Raw genomic sequence first — 9,038 nt, 5'->3', positions numbered from 1 at the left:
CTGATACCACTTGTTGAGATCGGTTGGTTCGCTAGAGGGGGGTGAATAGCGTTTTTCGAATCTTCTTTGATTGTTTCTCTGCAAGAGTGTTAGCGGAAGCAAAATATAATAGAGAAAATAATAAATCAACGCTAACCCGGTTCATTTACTTGGTATCCACCTCCGCAGAGGTGACTAATCCAAGGATCCACACGCACGCACACACCCGCTGCATTATGAATCGTCTCCTTCTCGAAAACCTCGAAGGCGGAGAAACCTTTACAACCTTTTCGTTCTCCTCAAAAACGATGTGAAATAATGTTTTGGAGGAGAGGAAGAAAGCAAAGAATCAGAGAACAACAAGTTCTCAAAAGAAGCGCAAAGAGACAAAAGAATGGCTCAATCCTTGCGAAAAACTTGAGTTGATCTCGAGCAGACTTCTTTTATAATTCTTCGACATCAGTCGACTGCTGGCAGGGCCAGTCGACTGATGGCTTCAATCGGCAACAAAATCTTGCATTAAAGCGCATTAAATGCTTGTCATCTTTCTCCAACGTTCAAATATCAGTCGACTGATCCAAGACCAGTCGACTGGCATCAGTCGACTCCAATACTCCAGTCGACTGCCCAGTCGACTCCTGTCTTCCTCTGGCTCGACTGATTTTTCTGTGTAAGTCTGATTTATGAGCAGTCGACTGCTGGCAGGGCCAGTCGACTGGTAAAGCTGAAAAATCTCATTTCAGCTTCTCTTGACCTTGACCTTGGCCTTCAAACACCTCCTATAGCCTCGTGCCTCCCCTGGATGCTCCATCATCCTCGCACTAGCTTGAGATGCTTCCATCAGCTTCGTCATGTCAAGTCTTTGCCAAGACCAACCTTGGACTTCTCCTTGCCAAGACTACCCACTTGGACTTTTCTTTTGCCAAGACTTCCCACTTGGACTTTTCTCTTGCCAAGACTACCCACTTGGACTTTTCTTTTGCCAAGACTACCCACTTGGACTTTTCTTTTGCCAAGACTTCCCACTTGGACTTTTCTTTTGCCAAGACTACCCACTTGGACTTTTCCTTTGCCAAGACTTCCCACTTGGACTTTTCCTTGCCAAGTCTTCAACCTGGACTTTTCTGCAAACTTGCATTAAACATGTTAGATCACAAGTATTGCCTAACTTTAAACACGGTTTAGCCAAACATTGAAACTGAATGCACTTGGGGCAAAGATTGCACCAACACTAATAATTTAAGTACACAAGTGAAACAAAAATGTTACCGACTAATAAGTTAGAAGTAAAGTGTAGAAGTCAGTGCAATTCCTCGGTATTATAACGACGTATTGGATGTGCTGTTCGCGCGCAGGGAGTCGTCGTAGTAGCGTACGAATTATTTTCTAGGGGTTCCCCTTGTAGCTACATATAAAGGTCAATCCAAGCACTTGGAAGTCCTTCTCGACGCCTCCACGTCATCCCATTGATCCACTTCCGATGCTGACTCGGCATCTTTCGAGCACCTGGATGCTGATGTGGAGGTTGTTGGATCAACTTTGACTCTATAACGCCTTATCCTTATCCGGGTGCTTGAAGGCTGGGGTGTCTCGATCACTAAGACTCTGTCACCTCATCCGCCTTGTTAGCTTGATCAGTTGACGTCCAGGCGCTTAGATCCCTTCCGGGCACCTAGACCGTTCGGTCGCTTGGATCTAGATAAGGGTGCCCTGAACTCAAACTTCCAATCCCTTTTTTCCTGCATCACAAGTTAGTCTAGAATAAAATATAAATAGGAAATTAACAGTTTTGACAAACTATCTGATCTTGATTTTAGGTTTCCAGTGAAATCCTAGGTCAAATCGATGTCTACTATTCCCCTTCCTTAAAACGTGTCCTCACCCACTCCACTCGAGAGAATTTACCTTTTGCCAATCCGGTCCTCCAAACCTGTTGGACTTTTGCTTAGCCTCTGATCCTCAGCCCCTATGATTTTCACCGTTAGACGTCCGATCCTCTAAACTCGCCTAGACTTTCCTGCTTAGTGCTCTGATCTGCCAAGTCTTCTTGCCCAGTCCTCCTGACCAAGACTTCCTTGTCCTGTCTTCCAGATCATGGCTTCCTTTGCCTAGATGCAATTAGGACTTTTCTGTGCTACCTACATATTCAGTTTAGCTTATTAGTCCACTTCATAGACTTAACTTGAACCTTTTGCCATTATCAAAATCCTGATTCAATTATTTGGTGTTCCTTACACCAGTATTCCTATCCAGTTTTACTCATCAGGACTTCCTACCCAACCTCCAACTAGGATTTTTCCTGCGTAGCCTCTAACTAGAACTTCTCCAGCCTAGCCTCCAACTAGGACTTTTTTTCCGGTCTAACTAATTAAGACTTCTTTGTCCGGTCTAATTGACTAGAATTTTTTGCTAGTCTTCTAGTCAGTTTTGACCTGACTAGATTGCATTCATATCCAAATATTAGGTTATGTTTGGATCAACCCTTGGTTAAATTGACCAGACTAAGGTATATTATTAAACATCGAAATCCTGAAGGTAAACTAGTGCTCCCTGCATTAACAACAGTCAACTTAGTTAACTAAGCTAAAAGCAATGTGTTGGTGCAAGGAACATTAAATAATCGAACGTGAATTTTGATAATGACAAACGGTTCAAGTTAAGTCTGTGAAGTAAACTAACAAGCTGAACTAAGTATGTAGGTAGCTCAGGGAAATCCTAGTTGAGGCTAGGCAAAGGAAACCCTAGTTGCGGTTAGGCAAGGAACAGAGGCGGTCCTGGGTGTATAAGGGCCCTGGGCGAAATTATAATTTTTGGGCCCTGATATAAAATTGCACTGCTAGAAAATTCTTTATTTGTACAAAAAGAAACACGGACAGTTTTAGTGAAGCATTTAATGATTTTAATATCCAATCCATTACTCTTAAAGTTCTATATCTGTAATACAAAATTTAAGAAAAAAAGAATAGAATTATCATAACAAGTTTACTGATAATAAGCTTATTCAACGGCAACAAGTAAACAAAGGTTCATACTTAAACTTGAATATCATGGAAACTGCATATGCATAGCATCAATGCCATTATCGAAGCCGAACAAGCAACGATTCTCATTATCATGAAACATGCTTCTTAAAACAAAGTATTTTGAGAAAGGAATGAGACATTAAATGAAACATATTGATCCACTATAATCATATGTATAGTTTGGTACCACATCAAAATATATTTCTGGAGGCCAATGGATTTAATTCTCAAGTAAACAAAGAGAACAGAATTGTAGAAACTGTGCGCATGCTGTCCGTGCAAGCAGTAGCTCTGAGGACACATCAAAAATTGAAATATCTGATTTTTCTGAAACCGTTCATTTAGATTTATTAACATTAAAATGATTTCCAATATAGTTTTAAGTTTGGCAAAAAAAATGGGTGTCCCATTGACCCACTCCCACCGTCCACGGTGTAAACCTACTCTCCTAAAAGCAAAATCAGCACCACGAAAAAACCAATCCAACCATCTTTATCCCAAAACTTCAGTTCCGAAATCGGGAATCCTTCTCTATCCCTTATCTGTTATCTTTTCAAATTTCAAGAAATAAAAAGATAAAACACTGAATCGAGAAACCATTTTCTCATTTTGGGGCAGTAACGAGAGGCAAGAATCTTTGGTTATCTAACAACGACAGCGATGAAGGAGACACATTCAAGCTGATCTCTAATTGTTTGTATTATAATTTCTGACATGGTGAGTAATATATAATAAGAATTGCCAGATTAGCCAACTGGTAACAAGGTTTAACTGAGCTACTTAGGACTCCAAAAAACCTTGAGACTGATGTGTTTGCATGCGTCAGATACCTTTGTATCACCTCCTTTGTGCCATCTTCAGATAGATATTACAGAAAAAAAAATGTGGAGCATGACTCCTGCATTGGGAGGGCAACAACCTCCTAATCAATAAGATCACTCCTGGCTCTTACAATTTTGCTACTTAGTTTTTCTCCCTTCTATGATCTCTCTTAGTTAACATTTTTCTAGTGTCTTGTTCTGAAATTAATTACGTTGGTCGCATCACAAAACAATGAATTGACTCAAGTCCATTGAGGGTTTTTTAGCTAATTGAGGTCCTTCTCAGGACCCTTTTCATATTTTGGCATTATATCATGATCCAGTTTACACAATTGGATCAGCAATGGCACACATTCTAAACCAATCCCCAAAATGGAATCAGCAGAATCTAAAATTTCATGATGCAGAAAAGAATCAAAGAGAATAAATTGGATTTTTTCCATTCTAGAAGAAATTATTTTTCTTTGATAGCACTACCTTTAGACAGAATACTAAAAGAATTCATAAAATGCATTGAAAACATTACATGTCAATTTCATAAATTGGATACCTATCAACTATTTTAATGGTTTAACAGCATTGGACTGATATGCCATCCGAACCTACATCGACAGAGTTACACAAGCAGCACCACAGAGGAACAAGATCTATTTTCTGTTTTTGGTAAAACTCCATTTTAAATTATTCTTCTGCAAGTATTAATAGTAAAGAAGAATTTCATACCTTCTGATGATCCTGTAAAAGGGACATAGGAAGTTTCCTTTCCTTCAATATCACATTGTAGTTATTTGAGAGTCGGTTCTGCAGCTCCTCTCGGAAGAATTCAAGTTCTTTTTGATTCACAACTCGCGTGTTTCCTGAAATACAAATGCAATAACACCAAATAATCAGCCACCCCAAGTAAACATAATCATTCTTCGACCAACGCAAAAAAAAAAAAAAACAAGATCATTCATAACATCTCGGTAGGAAAACAATAACTAGAACCACGAGTCGAAAGAGATTCTTTTTCTAAACATAAATCTATCGGGCACAAATGAACTCCATGATTTGAAGTTGAAAGGAAAACTTATTATTGGAAATTATGCAACGCAAAAATTGCTCATTTTAGTAAAAGAAAAAAAAGTGAAAAAAAAAAAAACAAAACAGATTCAGAGAGGGAGAAATAGGACAACGAAAGCCACAAGCGAAATTCGAACAAAATCGAGTAAGTAACGCACCGAACCATCGACGATCGGGCTCGATCCTGGTGGAAGGGAGCTCCTTGGACTGGAGCTCGTGTCTCAAAACCTTCCCCTTTCGGTCCCTCTTCGGCCTGCTGTTATACATCTTGAGCCGCCGCACCGTCGCGCCGGTCCGGGCGCCTTTGTCCACCCCGGCGCCATTGCTTCGATTGACATCGAGCGAGTGCTTGGGCTTTCCGGAGACATTGACCTTCCTCTCCTTCTTCTTCGTCATCGCCGCCGGGGGTGCGAACCCAGCGCACGAAAAATGGAGAAACAAAGCTGAGCCTTTTGCAGGAAGTAGGGTTTTATGATGGAGCGGTGGATTGAGCTAATGGGCCGGAACAATTCTGTTGTAGTGTCGCTAGCCCGCATAAGGAATAGACCAAAACTTTTGGTAACAACATCCTTACGAAACACCTTTAAATTTCAAATATTACTTGTAATAAGTCTCAATACGTTGTAGAATATCTAAAAAGATTCCATTAGTTGTTTTAAATGTAAATTTACTCAAATTTTTTTTTATATTTAGTATATATATTTTACATTCAAAAATTTTTAGATAGTTTTGATTTGGTATTTTATTATTATAGATTTCATAGGGGGTTTTATTGTGATGTTAAAATTCTAGTTAACAAATTCAGAATTAATTTAAGGTTAAGTTTATTAATTAGATTATGATTTGATCAGAATTGATTAAAGTTTAATTGAGTTATAGGTTAGGATTTAATCATAATTAATTTAAGGTTTAAATTCGTTACTTAGGTTTTGGATTAATTTGGTTTGATTAATAAATCAGAATTAATTAAATTTTTTACTTAGATTAAGTTGATTGATTTAATTTGTAGATTTAAATTTAGTTGATTAAATTGATTAATTTAAATTTATTTTTTAAATCCATCTCACTCATTTCTAAATTATCAATTCTATAAGTTGTGTGAGATGGTTGCCAATTTTAATCTTAATTAATTTAGTTATGAGATTATAAGTTTTGATTAACCTTGAGTTAGATTCAAATTTAATCATTGATTAATTAAGTATACATTTTAGATTTTAGCTTTCAGGTCGTGATGAGGTACAAAGGCCTTCTTGGGTATCGGAGTAACGACCACTTTCTAAGACAAAGTTAATTCGTGAAATTGTATATTTAGTTAATCTAATGAAAAACTTTGGTTTAACTAGTCTATGGTTTGACAAAGTAGCTTTGGTTAGTTCCACTTAGCTAAGTAGACCAAGTAGGGTACTCTTTACCCCACTTGACTACCTAGACCGAGTTTCCCTAACGTACTATTATCTCACCCCACCCTGGTATTAGGTTAGGCAATTGTCAGTCAAACCTTTGTCCTTATCTAACCTAAGTTCAACCTAAGTTCAAAAAGTAAAGAAAAAGTAAAATAATAAAATAAAACATAAAACCTAGTTCATCTAGCTAAGATGATTTTTATTTTAGCTCCTCTGGATCATGACCCTTGTTGGATCTTATCAGATATTGAATCTGATCCTTAGGGACCTAATATTGGTTCAGCCCGACTTGATTAATCAAGTTGGATTTGGGAACTCATGCTTGGACTCATGGTTTGTAGGTTCGATTGATTAAGGAAAGGTAAGATCTATGCCTTAATTTTGCCTTATATCCAAGTCCAGATCAATTATCAACGACCCTTTGAGTCTCAAGCATCATGTTAAGATACTTGGAGCTTGAAGTGAACTGTTTCAATGATCTTTTGTTATCATGCGGAACTAAGTCCACCTGCAGGGTTTACATGATAATTCTTTATGAGCTCCTCAAGGGGACATCATCAACCTAGATTATAGGACACAGTTTCCTTCTATAATCAACAATACATCATGTACATAATACTACTTCCCAACTCATCGGACCTTTTGATCTATCGCTCTAAATCTCACCCGTTGATGAATCAAAGAAGTATATACTAAGTACATGTGTTTGTTATTATATCGGGATTAAGAGCATGTACATCGATAGTAATAAAGGTTTAGTTCGATTATATAGTCAGTGTAAATCGAACAATCCTCAGGTGGTCCTGCTCAATACACACTAAGTGTACTAGTGTAATTCTATAGTCAAGACAGACTAAGACCGAATTACACTAAAATCAGTCCAATGGTTTGTCCAATCCATCTTGGTTGTGAACACTATTTATAATCTATAAGGAACTGATAACATGGTCTTCTGTGTGTGACCCCGCACACCATGTTTATCTACAATATAGATTAATTGGACACTTGCATAAAAACTAAATGCAAACATTGACCAAAAGTAATTCTCATTTCAGAATGTTTTATTTACATTGATAGCTAGGATTCTTGTATACATCTCAATAATGACTTGATCCCGGCATCACATACCGACCTCATGACTTGGTCCCGGCATCACTCCCAGCAGCTACGACTTTCGCGAAGAGCTCGGGGCATACTTAGTTCCGCTCATCAGCCCGTCTAAGCTTACCATATACTTGTGCATCTCAGCCACACATACAAATCAACCATTCTTGACCTCAGGTTACGGAGTGGATATCAATGGATCACCATGTTGACCTTTCCATCAAGTTTAGTAACTTATCTGCAAGAGTTGGATTATAGACCGAGTCCTCCTACTGGGTCCTGCACCATCCTAGTCGTCCAAAGAAGATAACCTACGTTGCTAGATCGTTAGATATGCGGAATCTGTCCGCCCTCATCACCAATTACAAATATTGAGATCCGAGGATGTCGCTCCCGTCACCCCTATATAAACCTCGCAGGTATGACAATGAACCATCTTGAATTCTCGCTACACACTTCTTTTCTCGTTTCCTGACTTGAGCGTCGGAGTGGCCACGCCGGGATTCCCCGACACCCTGCTAATCCGTGCGTTCAGTGGTTGTCTCTTCAGGCCTTTCTTGTCAACACGGGACTACGAGTTGACGTGGCATCCTATTGTCTGGTGGTGAGGCTATCGTCGGCAAGGAGCCGGAACACTCTTCTTGGTCTGGCTTGTGTTAGTCTATTCATGGAGTTCTAGTTTAAAGAATAACTGATCTAAACTTATCTTAGGCAAGTTTTGTATGCATCAACTATCAATGCCCACAAGTTATTTCTAGGAAATGCTCTAAGAGTGTACCTTATTATGTCATAAGTTTCCATGGTCTGTCTGATAGCATGCAACCGTTGAGTATTTGTTATAGTTGGGCATGGAGTTGACTAGCTGTTTCATCTTCTTGCATTGTTATATTATATAAATTGTTTAAAATCAAATCACGTTTGCTCCCTTGTGTCTGATGTCACTTCGTGAAGCTTACGGCTTGTTCCACACGCCCTTGGTGCTTATGAATGGGTTGACCTGGCTGAGTTTCTCCTTGGTCAAATCACATTGGAGGGTCTGGGTCACTTTGGTGTCGGCTTCCACTCGCTTCTTCATGATTGGTTCCAGATGTGTCATTCAATCTAGCACACAAATACAAAAAAATAATACCTTCCAATAATTGTTCATTAATTAGTCGTGTTGGAAAATGGAGTACCCGAAGTAAAAAAAAATCGCTTAAATGGTGTTGCACCAAATTTGAGCAGTTTCAAAAAATAAAAAAAATTTAGTCGAAAGAGGCGATTACACCAATTTTGACTATATAAAAAAGCGAACGAAAAATAAGCTCATTTAGTGGTGACACTAATTTTGAGACCCTCTTATCAATTGTTGGATTGAGAAAGCGTTAGACGAGACGAATAGCACGCTTCGTACATGTTAGAAAATTATTCAAAAATAGAGTCATCCATCATAAATGAAAAACAAACAAGCATACAAATGGTGCATTTATTTTTTACTTGGTTCACAACCTCTGGTTGTTACTCCAAGGCTCACGATCTTTGATCACGTTGATGGACAATTCACTATGAACCTCCTTCTCAAAAATGGAAGGAGGCTCGTTTCTTTACAACGGTGGGTTCAGTAACAATCTAGCCCTTAAAGTAAATAAGCACAAAAGAAATGAGAG

This window comes from Curcuma longa, chromosome 2, assembly GCF_044706935.1.
Source record: "Curcuma longa cultivar G26 ecotype Majalengka, Jawa Barat chromosome 2, ITB_CL_G26_1.1, whole genome shotgun sequence".
Classification (NCBI taxonomy): domain Eukaryota; kingdom Viridiplantae; phylum Streptophyta; class Magnoliopsida; order Zingiberales; family Zingiberaceae; genus Curcuma; species Curcuma longa.
This window is presented reverse-complemented; position numbering follows the sequence as displayed.